The sequence below is a fragment of the Pongo abelii genome, chromosome 7 (genome assembly GCF_028885655.2).
Source record: "Pongo abelii isolate AG06213 chromosome 7, NHGRI_mPonAbe1-v2.0_pri, whole genome shotgun sequence".
NCBI lineage: Eukaryota > Metazoa > Chordata > Mammalia > Primates > Hominidae > Pongo > Pongo abelii.
Window position 1 is genome coordinate 40,653,805 of NC_071992.2, and position 20,188 is coordinate 40,673,992.

Consider the following 20,188-nt stretch of genomic DNA (forward strand, 5'->3'; position numbering starts at 1 on the left):
ATAAGTTTATACTGTTAAGTAACCAACTTTCCTTTCCTCAAGAGTATATTCTGTTATAGAGGAGAAATCTTCAAGTTCTGTTTGTGATTATTTTTCTAGGTTGATGAGGAAGGAAGAGCAGGTTGTCAGCCTGTGCACTGGGAGATTTCTGGTAGAACAGTTTCAGTCATATCCTTTTGAGTCATGAAAGTCATTCTGACTATATTTAGGTTAGTATTTAATATATTTTGATTTAAAGTATACTGTGTGAAAGAGAAAACTTTGTACAGGTCACCAAGACCTGACCATATAAATATGTTATTTCTACTATTAGTCAAACTCTGTTTTATTGAGTAAGAGAAAGCAATGGCACCAATAATAGACTCTATTTTTCCTCCATTGTCCTGTACCTATTCTTCTGACTACAGAGTCAACAAGCCACTAAGACAGAAGTCTGAGCCTCATTTCCGATGGAACATTCTTTGCGAGCTGCATGGGTGGAGCCAGGCAGACCAGCTTCTGGCAGCCAGGAATTCCTCATGTAAGAGTGCTGAGGCCCAGTCAGGGGAGTGGGGCTGTGGGACACATTTGTTTGTCTAAATTATTGGTCTTTAGACACTTGTGATCACATATTATATGGTAGATTAAAGATGGCCACAAATTATTTGGCAGACTACTCATTAACAAATGGGGTCTATCCCTCTAGCCCTTGAATCATGAACGGACTCTTGAACTGCTTTGACCAATAGACTATGATACAGGTGATGTTATGGCATTTTCTTGCTCCAAGCCTTAAAGACTGGCAGCTTCTACTTCCTGTCTCTTAGAACATTTCCTCTTGGAACACAGCCACCATGCTGTGAGGAAGCCCAAACAGCCCACTGGAGAAACCATATAGAAAAAACTGAGACTCCCATCAGCCAACAGCCTTGGCTGAGCTCCCAACTGATAGTCAGCACCTACTTGCCAGCCATGTGAGTATACCATCTTGGAGGCAGCTGCTCCATTTGATGCTACTTGGGGCAAAGATGAACTGCCCAGTTGAGTGCTTTACAAATTCCTGGTCCACAAGATATGAATGAGTCACCAGCTTTTCAGTTTTAACTGAAACAAACTTTTAACTGAAACAAACTTTTCAGTTTGTTTGCTACACAGCAATAGGTGACCAGAACACACTTTATCATCAAAAACATTTTAATAATCTTTGCATATGTATTTGTTATATACTATCCTGTTTTATTATGTGCATTAGAAAACACATTACTTATAAGGCACATGTATTATGTTCATTATAAAACACATTTATTACATTTTTACATTAAAAAGGGTTAACTAGAAATAGAAGTTCTAAGATTTTCTTTTCACAGACCAGTGCTTTATTTTGAGGATACATACATTTTGGTGACCATTGGTCTAGAATAGATGATACTTTGAGACCCAACTCAATGCCAACAGATAATCTCCTAATATTAGTGAAATATTTGAAAATTGGAGCAGGTATAGATAGCACCAGCACATGCTCTAACAGGAAAAAATTAACCTCATATCTGTGGACAGCCAAATTTGACCCAAGCAAGGATACACAAACTTAATTTTTGCCACTTCTATACATCTCTCTTTTTAAGGCCCACAACCAATAAGTAGGGTTTTTTTGTTTGTTTGTTTGGCATGGAGTTAAGAGTGATTCATTTGATTCTTGCTGCAGCCTAGGGAGAATTAATTGTTTTATTTTATCTTATTGAGACAGCATCTCACTCTGTCACCCACGCTGAAGTGCAGTGGTGCAATCTCGGCTCACTGCAACCTCCACCTCCTGGGTTCAAGCGATTCTCCTGCCTCAGCCTCCTGAGTAGCTGGGATTACAGGTGCACGCCACCATGCCTGGCTAATTTTTGTATTTTTGTAGAGATGGGGTTGCACCATCTTGGCCAGGCTGGTCTCAAATTCCTGATCTCAAGTGATCCACCCATCTCAGCCTCCCAAAGTGCTGGGATTATAGGCGTGGACCACTGCGCCCAGTCAGCCTAGGGAGAATTTAAATGTATTAGTCCAAAGCCAATTCACAATATATGAATATTGTTCCAAGTCAGTAAATAAAAGTCCACATCATTATTTTAATAAATACATGGTATTCCAATTGGTGGACAGATAATTTTTTTTTTTTTTTTTTTTTGAGACGGAGTCTCTCTCTGTCACCCGGGCTGGAGTGTAATGGCGCCATCTTGGCTCACTGCCAGCTCCGCCTCCCGGGTTCATGCTATTCTCCTGCCTCAGCCTCCTGAGTAGCTGGGACTACAGGCACCCGCCACCAGGCCCGGCTAACTTTTTGTATTTTTAGTAGAGATGGGGTTTCACCATCTTAGCTAGGATGGTCTCGATCTCCTGACCTTGTGCTCCGCCCGCCTCGGCCTCCCAAAGTGCTGGGATTACAGGTGTGAGCCACCGCGCCCCGCCAATTTTGTTTTTATATCATTGGATATTCAGGCTGTTTTCCAACTTCTGGTGATTATAACAATCATTCTCATAGCTAAATCTTTGCATATCTCCTTATTTATGTAATTATTTCTTTCACATGCATTCCTAAAAGAAGAATGGTTGATTATAGACAAACAATGGATATGAATAAGCATTGTCAAATTTATCTCCAGAAGGTTTGCACCAGTTTATAATTTCTCCAACAATGTTAATTACCCAGCACCCTCAGCAATAGTTCGTATTGTAACTTAAAAAATAATTTTTGGGCCAGGTGCAGTGACTCATGCCTGTAATCCCAGCACTTTGGGAGGCCAAGGTAGGTACATCACCTGAGGTCAGGAATTCAAGACCAGCCTGGCCTACATGGTGAAACCCCATCTCTACTAAAAATACAAAAATTAACTGAGCTGGTGGTGGTGGGCACCTGTAATTCCAGCTACTCGGGAGGCTGAAGCTGGAGAATCACTTGAACCCAGGAGGTGGAGGTTGTAGTGAGCCAAGATCACACCATTGAACTCCAGCCTGGGTGACAAGAGTGAAACTCTGTTGCAAAAAAAATAATAATAATAATTTTTGTCAACTTAATATAAAGACTGTGCTAAACATATACACATGTATTTCATGTATTATATACCCTTTGTGCCTATTTTTCATATTTACTTTTATAAGCTGCCTCTTTTTTTGTGGGAAAGAATAAAGCATATTGCAAATAAACAGTTTTAAAGAAGTATTTCCTAATTCTTGGAGAGATAGAAATGTCAGTTTTATTAGTCAATAACTCCTTTCATTTGCAAGTATCACAAACACGACTCCAATTGGCTTAAGCCAAAAAGGAATTTCTTGGTTCACTGAAGAGTTTCAGGCACAGCTGGACTCAATGGTTCAAATAATAACATCAGGACTCTCTCTGTCTCCATGTCTCAGCTTTGTTGCCTCTGCTTGCCTTCATTTCCAGACAGACTTACTTCATGGCAGCAACGACCTAAAGAAAGAGAAGAGCTTTAACAAAAGGCCCAAGAAAACTGATTGGCCAACTTAGGTCATGTGCCCCTACCTGAGCCAATTGCGGTGGCCGGGATCATGGAAGACTGACTGGCGAGGTGGTAGTTCCATATCTTTAGTAGAGGACAAGGTGGGTTTCACCATAGCCAAACTAAGTGAGTAGTATTATAGAATTGGGGGTTGGGAGATTCCCTAAGGAAGGAAAGCTGGACAGACGAAAAAAACAAAAGCATATTTCCACTTGAACAGATTTGATAGATTTTGACCAACACACAGCTCTTTCTGGGTTCTGTAATGACAGGCAATCGGATGCAATGGAAATCCTGTCTAGGAGCCAGGAAACCTAAGATTAGGCCTACCTTGGTCACTACTACCTGTAGTAGCTCTCTAAGCTCAAATATCTCATTCTGATGAGATAGGGAAAGATAAATGCCCACCTTACCTAAAATGATTCTGGTAAAACTTCAAATGAAATTATGAATGCAAAAATGTCAAGAATAAAGGATCATGCAAATATACGTTGCATGCAAATAAAAATAAAACTTGGAAATCTGTGTTTCCCATTGTGGTTTCACATGCCTTCCCTTTGAGAAGCCAAAAGAAAAATCAGTGCATTGTGGCTCTGAGGCCCATACCTCGCTTAACCTTGGCAGTTCACTTTAATTGTGCTCGAAGTCATGTTGAAATGTCCTCAGGAAGCAGGAAAGGGTAGCAGCTAAAAGTTGAAAACAGTACTGACGTCACACTATGCTAGTTTCTTTCTAGGAACATTTGTATCCTGTCTGTCTTTGCTTTCCAGTTAATTAACAAGCCCGTGACCTTCCTTAGCACGGGGATGACCACAGTCCAGCGTCGAGCAGCAGGAAGTGGACGGCCATGGAATTGCAATCCAGCTGCGTCCCAGCTCGGTGGAGGGCCAGAGAAAGAAGCCAAGCATGGGGGCTCTCTGAGAAGCTGAGCACTTCTGGATGGGAAATTTGTTTGAAAATAGTCATATGCAGGCAAGGGGTGAGCACGTAGAATTATGCACAGGGCCTGTGTTTCACCCAGTTACCCAGAGAAACCTGCACTAATTGTTCTTAGCCAACAACACAGAACAGTTAATGCTCTGCTCCGAACAGGAAAGCAAGGCTTTTGCCCACGTTCCTGCTCATGCCTGCCAGACTACAGCAGGAGATGGGAGGCGCAGCCAAAGGAAGCTCCAGCCAGCTTCTCAGCAGGGAAGGCTCATGTGTAGGTGACTGTCTGCAGAATGGGGATTTGAGAGGTATACCCGCTCCCCAAATGCAACCCTCTTATCCCCCCAACAGCCTGCCAAGTTGCTGCCTCAAATCCCCACAATTCAGACAGTTCCTCTAGAGGCACAGTATTGTTACCAGAAAGCCCGGTTAAAATGCAGATATGGGGAGAGGGTAGATAGGGAGAGAGACTAAAAAACCCATTAAACCATTATCCTCCATTGAACCATTATCCCCTAGGAAAGGTAATATCGGGGAAGGGGATTCAGAGAGGGTGATTAAATAGGGGACCAGAATGAGGACCCAAGATACTTGAGGGGAATGAAGAGTCCTGAAGATACATTTTGCCTGTCTCTGAGGCTGTTAAAAATTACTTAAAATGGAGGCAGGGTGCAGGAGAGTGGGTATGATTAATGGGTACAAACTATAGGTAAAAGAAATGAATATGATCCAGTATTTGATAGCACAACAGCAAGACTGCAGTCAACAATTTATTGTACATTTAAAGAATAACTAAAAGAGTATAATTGTAATGTTTGTAACACAAAGAAATCATAAATGCGACCAGGTGCGGTGGCTCACGCCTGTAATCCCTGCACTTTGGGAGGCCAAGGCGGGTGGATCACTTGAGGTCAGGAGTTCGAGACCAGCCGGGCCAACATAGTGAAACGCCGTCTCTCCTAAAAATACAAAAAATTAGCCAGGCGTGGTGGCAGGCGCCTGTAATCTCAGCTACTAGGGAGGCTGAGGCAGGAGAATCGCTTGAATCCAGGAGGTGGAGGTTGCAGTGAGCTGAGATTGCGCCACTGAACTCCAGCCTGGGTGACAGAGTGAGACTCCGTCTCAAAAAAAAAAAAAAAAAAAAGAAAGAAAGAAATGATAAATGCTTGAGGTGATGGATACCCCATTTACCCCAATGTGATTATTACACATTGCACGGCTGTATCAAAACATCTGATGTACCCCATAAATATATACACCTACCATGTACCCAGAAAAATTAAAAAGAAAAAAAATTACTTCAAATGCCTCACTACAAACTGTAACATCTCCATGCACTTGGTCACATCCGACCTCACCTCTTGATTTACATAAGGAGAAGACAACAGCCTTCGTCTGTCATTTTGACTCCGGATTTTGCTAAATGATTGTTTACATCTCAGTGCCCTGCTGGAGACTTCTGAGATATGAGGTTCCCTGGCTGGAGCAGGTTTTCAGTACAAATCTGTAAAAACAAACTCTGAGTTTTGATTTCCAGATGATATCTGTTAATGTGAACACTGCTGCTTCAGGGACACTTTCAAGCTCATTTTCTCCTCCTAAACAAAATGAAGCTCTGGGCCCAGGGCAGCTTCCTTCCATTTTGCACTGCTTGGGTTCCTAGCAGACTGGTCTTTCAGTCTTTCTTAGTAGTTCTGCGTTGGCCCTGGATTAGGGACTAGAACTGTATTTGCTTTCCTTGGCTGTGGCGCCCCCATTCAGAGCATCTGTATTACCTCACAACATATGGCACAGTGCACACTTTTGAAAGCAAGGAACTGGAAACTTTCTCTTTTGGCAACATTTCCCCCAGTCGCCCTGGTGATTTCCACATGCAACACTTTCCATACTCATTGAGCACGGAGTTCAGAGGGTTTGAAATAAAAGGCCTCTCAAGCTTTCAGTCCTGGCTAAGAAAGCCCTCTCCACTGGATGCCAGAACAACGGGTTACTCCAAACACTTTGGATCTGACACATCAGTCAATGCAGAGGAATTCAGGGGGCTCATGTCTCTTTGTACGGATAGCCTTAATGGTAGATTTTTTTCCCCATGGTGACATTTAGCCCAGTTATGAAATCAAGCAATGAGACGGTCAGCTTTTGCAAAGGCAGGACTTCTGCTCCTTAAAAAGAAATGCAGCCAGCTATGCTGACGGGAGAAAGATAAGAATTACCTTGGGGAAGGGTGGCTAGATAGCCAGGGATGCAGGGAGAAATTGCCGCATAGGGACCTAATGTCAGTTTCAGAGAAGCAGACAGCAACAAGAAAGCCACGGTGAAGCCACATCAGTGTATTGCTTTGCACTGTGGTCAAGCCAAGAGAGCACACATTAAATAGCCTTTATGCCACCTTAGAATGCCAGGCAAGTAATCACCAGGTAGACACAGGAAGCCCCTGAACATAAAGAATGCTGAGGATGTGTCTGAGATGCCCCCACCCCACCACCGTCCTGTGTGACCCACACATATCTCTTTCTTTGTGTACCCAGACAGGGGTGAGAAGTAGTATCTTAGGGTGAGAAGTAGGCATAGCTAAAAGCTGCACGGTGGAGCATTTTAATCTTATCAGATACTGGACCTACCCAAAGTGACAATTTAAATGATCGAAGCTTTAAACTAGGTTGTCTGGACGTTAGTGACTTATTTGCCTTCTAACCAGGATGTGAGGCAGGATGGGGGAAGGCCAGCAGAATTACAGACAACATAAACGAATTGCCTCTTTCTGCACAGCCGGCTGAAAGATGGGGTAATTGTCATTTTGCTACACGAAAGGCAGGACCTGCCCCTCTGCTTCTCAGCCCACACTATTTCTGTATCTTACCACACAAACAGAAACTTCTGGGATTTTGCTCCTGCCCAGATCCTCCCTGCGGATGAATACTTGAGATTTCACTTACAATCTGCTCCTGGAGATGTGGGCTATCAGGCGCTCCCATCCCTCACTTGCGTCTGCTGGCAGTGCCGGCACATTTGGCATTTGCTCATTTTCCCTCTGCACATTCTTCCCAAATCTCGAACTCCAGGGAGTTCCCCTTTGTCCCCTCCTGCAGTCCCAAGGGGCAGGACCAGACTAAAACTCAGACTGACTTCAAAGCAATGAATGAAAATGCAGAAAGAAATCTTGGACAAGAGTCTCAAATCAACGTGCAAACTGACAAAAGGCAGGCTCCTTTAGTGCATCTTACATAGAAGATGCAGTCCACAGTAGACCCACTATGAAGGCCAAGAAAAGATGAACCAGCCCTTTGTGCTTCAATTATTCCCTGCTAAAGACAGTGCCCCCCCCGCCCCGTTTTTACCTCATTCCCACTCTCACTCTACCTACCCCATGTCTGTCCTTCTTGTTTGTATATTTTGTCCTTAAGGACTCTTTTTGTTGAGAAGGGGAGCAGGGACAGGGTCTCATTCCGTCGCCCAGGCTGGAGTGCAATGATGTGATCATAGCTCACTAAAGTTTTGACCTGGGCTCAAGCAACTGTCCTGCCTCAGCTTCCCAAATAGTTGGGACTACAGGTATCCACCACTATGCCCGGCTAATTTTTTTATTTTTTGTAAAGATGGGGCCTCGCTATGTTGCCCAGGCTGGTCTTGACCTCCTGAGCTCGAGCAATTCACCTGCCTTGACCTCCCAAAGTGTTGACATTACAGGTGTAAGCCACCATGCCCAGCCCTTAAGGACTGTTAATTAATAAAAAATGATGATAATAGCTAATGCTTAGTGAGCACTTCCTATGTGCCAGGCTCTCTGTGAAGAGCTGGTCCTATGAAGCCACGTAATCTCCTCTGAGATTGAAAAAATATTTAGGATTGAAAAATAAGCTGAGGAAACTGCGGTAGGGGATGTGGAAAAGCCGACTGAAGCTGCTGGCTTGGAATAGGAACAAGACACACACTCACAAAATACAATGCTCCACTCTCCTCTTTTTTAGCTAATTTCCAGACTTCCCGCTTCCTTTGGCTGCCAAAATCCTCCACATTGTGGCTGACACTCAATGCCTCCATCTACTATTCCCTAAACCACGGACTTCCACCCCCACAATTCTATTGAAACTGCACTTGCTGGAGGTTGCCAGGACTTTCTTCTGACCAAGCACAGTGGTTTTCCCCCCTAGTCCTCAGCCTTGCTGACCTCAGGGCAGTACTTGACATTGTTAATGACCCGGCCTTTCCCACCTTTTTCTCCCCAGTTTACCTATTTGCTGTGTCTTCCAAATGTGCCCCTGAGCATGGCTCTTCTGCAGGGCTCTGATCACCCTGGGGCCCTCTCTCCTCTAGACAGCTCCTCTCATGGTTTTAACTAGAAGATCTCTGCTATGACTCCCAAATTTACCTCTTTATATGGTTTGGCTCTGTGTCCCTACCCAAATCTCATCTTGAATTGTAATTCCCATAATCCCCATGTGTCAAGGGCAGGACCTGGTAGGAAGTGATTGGATCATGGGGGCAGCTTTCTGCATTCTGTTCTCGTGATAGTGAGTTCTCATGAGATTTGATGGTTTTATAAGTGCTTGACAATTCCTCCTATGCACGCATTTGCTCTCTCTCACCTGCCGCCATGTAAGACACGCCTGCTTCACCTTCCACTATGATTGTAAATTTCTTGAGGCCTCCCCAGCCATGCTGCACTGTGAGTCAAATAAACCTCTTTCCTTTATAAATTATCCAGTCTTGGGAAGTTCTTTATAGCAGTGTGAATACGGACTCATACACTTCTCCAGCCCAGACTCTGCCCCTGTGCCCCTAGGTGCTCCCTGGTTCCTCTTGGCCCTTGAAAGTTTTGCAGAAAAATCAACTCGCAAAAGGCAGATTAATTGGAGAAAAGGCATACTCATTTATTTAATATATGATTAATATATTAAATATTGTCCAATAATATGATTGGACAAAAAGGGAACCATCTAATGCTGATAGACAGACAGCAAGGACTGTCTGTCTAGATTCTTCTTTGCCTCTCTGAGCAGCACTCCTTCCTTCTGGGTGTGGGGCAGGACCCTTTCTGGAAAGGGGGTCCTATGACCTACAGTCCAATCAGGGAGGTCAGAAAATTTCATTATGGCAAATTTTTAAACAGAAGGCAAGGGGAAAGTTAGAGAGTAATATTTTTAGTTTTTATGGCTTGCTTTGGGGGGAAGGGATTCTGGTTTCTAAGACCTGCCTTGGGGTCTTAGATTCTAGTGTCTCTGGCTAGTCTCAGGGGAGGATGGGACTGAGAGACAGGAGGACAAGAGAAGATCAGAGAAAAACTTTTGCTTCTGAGGCCTTCATTTTGAAGTATTGTTTTCCGAGCCCCAATAACCCAAATCCTTCACGTCCCTGAATAAATTTATCTTTTTCCCTCAAATTAGTTCTTCTTCCAAATATGCCTATGTCCCATTGTCTCTAAGGAAAACCCAAGCCCAATACCTTGAGTCAAGTTCTACTCCCCCACCTCTTCCAATCTACACATCCAGACTCCAAAACTGCCCCACTGCATGCTGTCTCCTCTCTCAAAGATGCTACCTCTCCATACCTCAATATTTTCCTAAAGTACTTCATTTGAAAGCAGTTTTTGCTAATCAACACTTTTAGAATAGACATTCCACTTAGAGAAATCTATCCTAGGGAAATAATCAGAGATTCATGAAAACAAAGACTAACGTGTCTGAATCTCAAATAGGAACAACTTAAATGAAGAGGACTGAGGGCCTTAGTTAATACTTTACAGTGTGTCCACTGCAAGGGAATGGTGCAGCCTTTCACAATTGGGCTTCAAAAGGATATTTGATGGTATGAGAAAATGTTTATCCTATATTGTTAAGCGAAAAAAAAAAAAGACAAGGAAGAGAGGAGTGAATAGGCAGAACACAGAGGATTTTTAGGGCAGTGGAAATATTCTGTATGATAACGCAATGAGGGATATATTATGTCATCCTACATTTGACCAAACCCTGGCAGGTCTTAGAAACCAGAACCCCTTTCCCCCAAACCAGCCATAAAACCTAAAATATTACTGTCTAACTTTCCCTCCACCTTCTGTGTAAAAATTGGCCATAAAGAAATAATTTGGCCAGGAGTGGTGGCTCATGCCCATAATCCCAGCACTTTGGGAGGCCGAGGTGGGCAGATTACTTGAGCTCAGAAGTTCGAGACCAGCCTGGCCAACATGGTGAAACCCTGTCTCTACTAAGAATACAAAAATTAGCTGGGCATGGTGGCAGGTGCCTGTAATCCCAGCTACTCGGGAGGCTGAGGCAGGAGGATCGCTTGAACCAAGGAGGTGGAGATTGCAGTGAGCCAAGACCACGCCATTGCACTCCAGCCTAAGCAACAAGGGCAAAACTCCATCTCAAAAAAAAAAAAAGAAAGAAAGAAAGAAAGAAAAAGAAAGAAAGAATCTGACCTACCTGGTTTGGCTGCAGGTCATCAGACCCCCATTCCAGCAGTGTCCTGCCCCATACTCAGAAGGAAGGCGCTCTGCACAGAGAGGCCAAGAAGAATCTAGGCAGACAGGCCTTGCTGAGTTTTTCTGCTGAGTCTGTTAGCATTAGGTCATTCCCTTCTTCTCCAATGTATAATAAAAGTTAAACAGAATGTACAACACCAACAGTGAACCCTAATGTAAATTACACTATTTGAATTATGATGATATGTCAATGTAGGTTCATCAGTTGTAACAAATATACCCCTCTGGTGAGGGATACGGATAATGGGGAGGCTGTGCATGTGGGGTCAGTGGGTATATGGGAAATCTCTGTACCTTCCACTCAATTTTGCTGTGAACCTAAAACTGCCCTAAAAATGTTAGGTCTTAAAAAAAAAAAAAAGAGGCTGGGCACGATGGTTCACGCCTGTAATCCCAGCACTTTGGGAGGCTGAGGTGGGTGGATCACTTGAGGTCAGGAGTTCAAGACTAGCCTGTCCAACATATAGTGAAATCCTGTCTCTACTAAAAAAAAAAAAAAAAAAAAAAAATTAGCTGGAAGAGTTAGCCGGCACCTGTAATCTCAGGTATTCAGGAGGCTGAGGCAGGAGAAGTGCTTGAACCCTGGAGGTAGAGGATGCAGTGAGCCGAGATTGCGCCACTGCACTCCAGCCTGGGTGACAGAGCGAGACTCTGTCTCAATAAATAAATAAATAAATAAGAAGAAATAAGTTTTACCTTGACACACACACACACACACAGCCCACAAATGGGAACGTACACCATGAATCCTATCTCAACCACTCTCCTCCTGGCTCATTATACCCCAGCAACCTCCTCTTCTTTCATTTCTCTTAAGCTGTTTCCTTCCCAGGACATTTGCACACATCAGGACAAACTGTGAAAGGCTTTGAAATGGGGGAAGAATTTGTAGGCATTCTGACTTACTCTTCCTGGTCATCTCCATCTTTCATTTTCTGAGCTAGAGACAACTCTGCAAGTTGTAGATGACTGACAGCAATGTAGGGATTATTTTCCATATGCCGATACATTCTATCCAGCGGAGGGACAACTGACCTTCATCCACTGAATTTGGAATCTTTGACATGTTCATTTTTCGTTTGTTTGTTTGTTTGTTTTTGAGGGTCTCACTCTGTGGCCCAGGCTGGAGTGCAATGGTGCAATCATGGCTTCCTGCAGCCTTGACCTCCCAGGCTCAAGTGATCCTCCTACTTCAGCCTCCTGAGTAGCTAGGACTTACAGGTGCATGCCACCAGGCCCAGCTAATATTTGTGTGTATGTGTGTGTGTGTGTGTGTGTGTGTGTGTTTGTAAAGATGAGGTTTCTCCATGTTGCCCCAGACTGGTCCCAAACTCCTGGGTTCAAGCGATCTGCCCACCTCGGCCTCCCTAAGTGCTGAGATTACAGGCATAATTAGCCTCTTAAAGAAATGCATCCTTTAACACACCTGTTATGTGCTTCTCTCTCTCTTCATCCATCTCAGCCCTGCTCATCCTTCCGGTCTCAGCTTCAACGTTGCATCCTGGGACAGGCCTCCTCTATTCTAGACCAGGTCTCTCAGATTTATTCTCTTGCTGGTCTCTTTCTTCACTACACTTGTTACAGTTGATAATTACGTATTCTGTGAGCTCACTCATGTCTGGGAATGAAATTACCCATGATTTGAATCTCCTTCTTTATATTTTTCTTCATTTGACACGTTTCTATAATGAATATTTACACTTTTACAGTTTTTTAAATGTTATCTTTAATCATTACTTTCAAAAGGAAAAGAAACAAAAATTGTGGTATTTTTACTGTCAATTGCCCTTTGCAGTTCCAGCCTCCCTCTCCAACCACCCCAGCCCACCCAGATTACTCCCATACACAAACTCCTGTTGCAATTCTATTGTGTTTCACGCAATTATACTCACCAGAACATCCAGTAACAGCATCACAAGCACCTGTGCTGAAAGCTGTAGGGGGTGGGGGGATGCATGAGACCCTAAAAAGGGTAAGTTGTGCTTCCTACTCTAGAGGAATTTATGACCTTATGGTGGTACAAGACATAGAAGAAAAGTTAAATAACAATGTGCAGTATTATTTAACGAAGCGCCATAGCTTTACATATATGTTCAGGCTTGAGTTTACCGAAGGCCAGAATGGTCATGCGGCCTTATCGTATGATCTCAGCCCACATGTTCGTTAGTCTTGTGAATTAGACTGGGGCGCAACTTCATGGACGGCAGGACCACATCTTTCTTGGCTTCTTTCGTATAAACTACAGTACTGAACACACAGCCCAGGCGCATAGCAGAGGCTTCTACCGATTGATTCACTTACTGTCCAGGACAACTGGCTGGGTCAGTTCTCAGCACATAGCTTCTCTGGGAGATAGGAAGTTTTACTGAGCCTCTCCTCACTCCAGCATAACGTGGATCTAGTCTTACCATGTAAGTGTCCACGTAAGTGTCCATGTTGTTGAAAAGTGATAGGCTTGCGATGGTTGGATTCCCGCTGGGTCTGCTTAGGGAGGTGATGGAGAATCTTGCAGCGGCTGATAAAACAGAGAAGCCTGGGCACCTGGGCAGGAGATTTTTCTATAGTGGTGGAGCAGCAATGGCCACTTCCGGCAAGTGGTTCTGTTCCAAGATCCCAGGGCTCGGAAAGCAAGAATGTTTCCAGGAATATGGGCCATTGCTTAAACAGAAGCTGGAGATTCACCACCTTTACACACTGGGTTAAAATATCTAACTCTTTGGTCCAATCACAGGGGTGTCAGCTGTTGGAAAACAACCTAGTCCTAACGACCACCCCCTAGTTCAGGAGCATGGAGGTCAGAGCTCTGCCATCACCCTGCTGTTTCGCATCGAGCATAACACCTGCCTTCTCTCAGGCCTCCTTGAAAATACTCCCCACTATCCGCAGCTGAACCCCTAGTATAGAGACATGACTCTGGCCACTTCCAGAATGGATTTACAGTGTAGCCACAATAAAATAAGGTGGACTAGGCCAGTTGTGGTGGCTTACACCTACAATCCCAGCACTTTGGGAGGTTGAGGTGGGTGGATCACCTGAGGTCAAGAGTTCGAGACCAGCCTGACCAACATGGTGAAACCCCATCTCTACTAAAAATGCAAAAATTAGCAAGGCATGGTGGTGGGTGCCTGTAGTCCCAGCTACTTGGGAGGCTGAGGCAGGAGAATCTCTTGAACCCAGAAGGCGGAGGTTGCAGTGAGCTGAGATGGCGTCGCTGCACTCCAGCCTGGGCAACAAGAGCGAAACTCATTCTTAAATAAATAAATAAATAAAATAAGATGGACTAGACGAACTAGGATTGGAGAGGGAGCTACTTTTAAATCATAATATTCTATATGTGGTATACCCTGCTTTTTTTTTTTTTTTTTTTTTTTAAAGAGACCCAGTCTTGCTCTGTCACCCAGGCTGGAGTGCAGTGGCATGATTTTGGCTCACTGCAGCCTTGATCTCCTGGGCTCAAGAGAGCCCTCCTGCCTCAGCCTCACAAGTAGCTGGAACTATAGGCATGCGCCACCATACCTGGCTTTTTTTTTTTTTTTTTTTTAGAGATGTGGCTCCACCTTGTTGCCCAGGCTGGTCTCAAACTCCTGAGCTCAGGCAATCCTCCCGCCTCAGCCTCCCCAAGTGCTGGGATTACAGGAGTGAGCCACCACGCCTGGACTACCCTGCCTTCTTTAGGTGGCCATAGAAACTAAAAATATGTTTCTCACTTTTCTGACCTTGAATTAGTTTGAACCTCCTCCTACATCCTTTTTTATTTAACTCCCCGTTTGTACAATCTGACCCTCTTCATGAAATGAGACACCGAAAGGCTGATTATCTCTTTCTCTCCTCTCTCTCTGCTTTAGGAGGCATCCTTTCTCTTTAAGCCCGACATCAAAGCAGTAGCTATGTCGTCCTCCAAGTTCTCTGTGATGCTGTTTTCAGGAAGGCCTCCTGGGTAGGGTGGAGCCGGGCCTAACTTATCGTGGTGATGATTCCTGCTCTGGAGGGGCATCGCTGGGTCAGGGTACCTGGGCATGTAAGCCATAGGCACTGGTGGTGGCTGGGAAGGGCAGCAGTTTCCCTAGACATGGGACTCTCGGGGCCGAGATGGCTCAAGAACACTGTGGGGGGTCCTGTCTGAATGTGAGAGTCCAGAGTGTCACCAGAGCAGCCAGGTGTGGGCTGGAGTACCGGGGCAGTTGTGTTCATTCCTCATCGTGGGGCCTCTCATCCCACCCCAGAACAGGATAAAAGAGTGTCATGTAAGTTTTGCAACTTGGCTGGATGATTTGCTCGCGGCATGTGGGCCACATTGTCCTGCCCCTCCTGGCAGATCTTTGGCTCTGGAAGTGGTGTGGCACTCACTCCCCGTCGCTGGCTCACTGCAGGCCTTCCCTCCTGGCAGCTCTGCTCTGGGGCCTGCCTGCCCAGGCCTGATTAATGCAGCCCAGTTTCCCCCAAAGATGCCTTGGAGGTGGGGGTTGGGGGCGCTCAGTGAAGTCATTCTCACAGCCTAATTGACTGATCATTTTTATTTCTCCTTTGCTGTGGACTTCCTGTTTATTGCTCCTTCCAGCTTACGCGAAGCCATTTGCAGCCACATGATGTTTTAAGATTCTCTTTATTCAAGGATAGTCAAGAGACAAAACTGGAGTCTGCCTAGAAAAACAAAAGAGGCAGTAGTTCCAGAGCATTTAGGCTCTGATTCCTCCGTTGCGGGGGTGGCTGCCGACTGCTCTGCCCTGCGATGTGATGATTGCCAGTTATTAAGCCTGTCTGGTGGAGGGGGGATGCCAAGTGAGGAAAACAACAATAAAAGGAAATAAATGGTTCTGAGGGACTGAGAACCGTGCAGACCAGAAAACACACACACACACACACACACACACACACACACACACACACACACACACACACACCCCAAAACAAAACAAAACAAAAAATCCCCTGCACTCTGTTTAGAGTTCATAGTCAGGAGGATAAACATGACTTAATTTGCAAATGATTACCATTTGGAGATGATAAAAAAAATTAAATATCACTGGAAGAAAAGTTTACACAGAAATTGCAAGATCCTGTGCTGGGAACATTTGTGAATTCCTCCCCAGCCGCCTCCTGGACAACAGTTCACAGCTAGACTCCACGGCATCTATTCCATGGCTGGTTTGGTTTAGTGGCTCTCAAACCAGGCCAATGTTGTTACCTTCTTCTTCTACCACCCCCAAACATTTGGCAATGTTTGTAGACATTTTCTGTTGTCACAACTGAGACGGGGAGTGAGGACTGCTAGCAATTCAGTGTAGAGGCTGGGGATTCTGGACAGCCCCTCACAATGCACAGGACAGCCCCCCACAACAACAAAAATTTCCAGTCCAAAATGTCAGGAGTGCTCAAATTGAGCAAGACTGGTAGGAAGGTATCCAAGGGCAGAAAGGAACACACAGAGTTGAACTGGGCTCGAGTTCTAGCTTTCTCCTTGGAAGAAGTCGGGGTAAAGGCAGGAGGTCCACCCAGGAAGTTCCAGACTTCCTGGAAACACACCAGGCCAGTAAGGTCCATGGAACTGTATTCTTGTCTTGGTATGACCAAAACGTCTCCAGGGTCTTCTAAAATCTAGGTGAAGTTGGCTGGGTGCAGTGGCTCACGCCTGTAATCCCAGCACTTTGGGAGGCTGAGCCAGGCGGATCACGAGGTCAGGAGATCGAGACCATCCTGGCTAATATGGTGAAACCCCGTCTCTACTAAAAATACAAAAACTTAGCTGGGCATGGTGGCACGCACCTGTAGTCCCAGCTACTTGAGAGGCTGAGGCAGGAGAATCGCTTGAACCCGGGGGGGCAGAGGTTGCAGTGAGCCGAGGTCGTGCCACAGCACTCCAGCCTGGGCGACAGAGCGAGATTCCGTCTCAAAAAAACAAAACAAAACAAACAAACAAAAAAACTAGGTGAAGACGTGGACACCCATCACTAACCGGCTAGTGGGCCAAATGCGTCCCATGTCCATGTGTGTGCAGCCACTGCCCTCTAGGGGCAGAATTGTGTGCGGCTGCTCACCATGGGTGTGTGTTTTGAGGCTGCACCATAAACCCTCAAGGCTCCTTCTTCACTCTAGGGGTCTAGGGGAAAGAGTCCTAATTGTATGGTTAGCTTTAGCTCTACCATTTGCTCACAGTGACAAACCTCGTAACTTCTCTGAGCCCCAGGTGTGCCCTTTGTTCTTCACAGGTCATGGGAATCTCACGAAAGCGTGGATGAGGAGACACTGTGTATTAAACCATCACACAAATAAACATCCATTGCTGAGGCACCTCTGGAATCTGATGGTCAGAGATGTCCAATCATTAACAAATAGGCATTGAAGGCTTATGCACATGACGAGGTCCATGGTGGGTAGAGAAAGATGTGATTTCAGATGGTGTAAATTGTTATGGAAAGATCATATGGGACAAGGGGACACAGAATGGTAGGGGTGGGGCAGTAGGGATGCCACATCAGTTATTCAGGGTGGCCAGAGAAGGCCTTTCTATAAGGAGGTGCCCAGGAAGCATGAAAGAAGGAACTACCCTTGGAACAGGGCAATAGGGGCCCCTGTCCTGGGCCTGGGGATTTAGAGGACCCCAACCACTCTGATTATTTAACACGGTTCAGACTCCAGGGAAACGCTTCTCCACCACCTTGTCCTAATGCCGTCAAGGTTGTGGGTGGCGCTGGAGAGAATTTATGTGGCGAAAGTGCTTAGGTGAGAGAAAGGACGAATTAACTAATTTGTTCAAACCTTTCTCAAAACAGCATCAGAGCACTAGATTATTGCATAAAGAAGAATTGTTTCCCAGAGTTCTAAGCATCTATCTTTTTCTTCTCTTTGTGTTCTGGAGATGCTCATGGATTAAAGAGGTATTTGGGACGTTTGCACATGATGGATGAGGAACATTTGCAATGTCAAGTAATTCACATTTCTCTTAAATGTGTATGTATATTGGTTTAGACGTGAGATGCTCAAAGCATACCAATGATTTACCTTGACAGCACTGAACACCAAAATTGAGACACGTTTTCTCTTTTGTTTTGAGAGAGGGTCTCCTTATGTCGCCCATGCTGGAGTGCAATGGCACAATCATGACTCACTGCAGCCTTGACCTCCTGGGCTCAAGTAATCCTCCCGCCTCGGCCTCCCCAGTAGCTGGGACCACAGGCATGCGCCACCACACCTAGTTACTTTTTAATTTTTTTGTGGAGAAGGGTCTCACTATCTTGCCCAGGCTGGTCTCAAACTTTTGGGCTCAAGTGATCCTCCTGCCTCAGCTTCCCAAAGTGCTAGGATTACAGGCATGAGCCACTGTGCCCTGCCAACCTCTTTTTTTTTTTTTTTTTTTAAGAGACAGGGTCTCACTCTGTTCCTAGGCTGGAGTGCAGTGGCGTGATCGCGGCTTACTGCAGACTTGATCTCCTGGGCTCAAGTGATCCTCCCATTCAGCCTCCCTAGTAGCTGGGACTACAAGCGTGCACCACCACACTCAGCTAATTTTTTTTTAATTTTTGTAGCGATGGGGTCTCACTATGTTGCCCAGGGTGGTCTTGAACTCCTGGACTCAAGTAATCCTCCTGCCTCTGCCTCTCAAAGTGCTGGGATTACAGGTGTGAGTCACCATGCTCAGCCTGAGAATTTTTTTAAAAAATAAGAATATCTAATACAATTTAGCTAGATTTTCCAAAAGAATTTTTCAGCTTTATTTAAATAATTGTAATTTAAACTTTTCATATTCACTAATTAGAACATGTATTTGTTTAATTATAAATAATTTTGAATACCTGAGAAAAATAACTTTTTTGAAATGATATATGAAAACTATTTTAATTTTCAAATATTTACTTTCAGTTAGATTTTAATGATAATATATTTAAATTTTTTACACTTTGAGGACAATAACATTTAAAAAAATATTTTATGTCATTCATCTCAATATAACACCATTATTTGAAAATGATTATATTAGTGATTACATTGAAATGAAACAAAAAAAAACTTTGTGGAATATACATATAAGTCATAGATAATATATATGTCTCTATTTTATTACTCATTCAAATATCACCAACCAATCAATAGAACAGTTAAATATGCACAATAATAAATTTAATTTTCTTTTGTATTTGGCTAACTCGCAGTCATCAAAACCATGTGTTTACACATATTTTTCAATTTTGTCATTATGAAGGCATTTGACATGGTAAGAGGCTAGAACATGTTTTATGTGATAGGTTTTAGAGTGATCTATAACTTTTAAATACTTGGAGATATGGTTTATGGGTTTCCATTCCAGCCCTTGTTCCTGGACCCCACTAGTGTTAGAGGTTGGGGTGTGTATGAAGATCTGGAGAAAGAGGTAATAACACGTTCTAAGCCCTGAAAGAGCAAAATGCTTGGCCTGTGTGAGGGACAGAAAGGCCAGAGTGCCTGGGCCTCGGACAGAGGTTCAGAGGTAGGCAGGGGCCGTGCCAATGTGGTAAGGAGTTTGGATCTCGCTGGACTAGCGATGGAAACTGATTGGAGGGTTTTCAACGGGAGATAATGGTCCTGGCTGCTCTCTAGAAAATGGTCTTTAGGGCAACAAGAATAGAGGCAAGAGAACAAGAGAGGGGGCTGTTGCATTCGCTCTGACATGATGACATGACTTGCACCTGAGTTTTAGCAGTGGTGGTGATGATACGCGGGCAGGTAGGGGACATATTTCAAGGAAGAGAGGATTGAATTTGCTGATGGACTGCATGTTAGAGGCAGGGGAAGGAGAGAATGGTTTCCAGGTCTTCGGTGTGTGCAACTGAGTGGATGGTGGAGGGAACCCTAGAGAGAGAAGTGGGGATGTACAGAATACCTTGAATTTGGAACGGAAGTCCTGCTTTTGTAGAAGTACATGTGTTACTGATAATGGCTAGAGGAGAAACTAACAAGGTAGGATCAATTTCACTTAAGTATCTTCCTCTCTCCCTATCAACAGCCTGCAGCATCACTGGGGCTGATTACCCAGGTGCCACTAAGAGCCTGTCTCATCCCAGTTGCCTGCCAACAATCCCTGCAAGGTTGATGGGATAACTGAAGTATTACTTGCTAAATCCTTTCTAGCTTGAAATCCTAGGATTTTAAGGTAATGAAATGGGACCCAGAAAAATTTGAATTTTAAGAGAGGACATTCTGAAGATAAAAAAGGAATCAAACTGCAAAGGTAGGAGGGTTTGCAGGACAATCTGCCAATTGACCACCACCCTGGCCACAGTATTGTTGGCCACAATCCCTGTCTTGGTGCACACTTCAA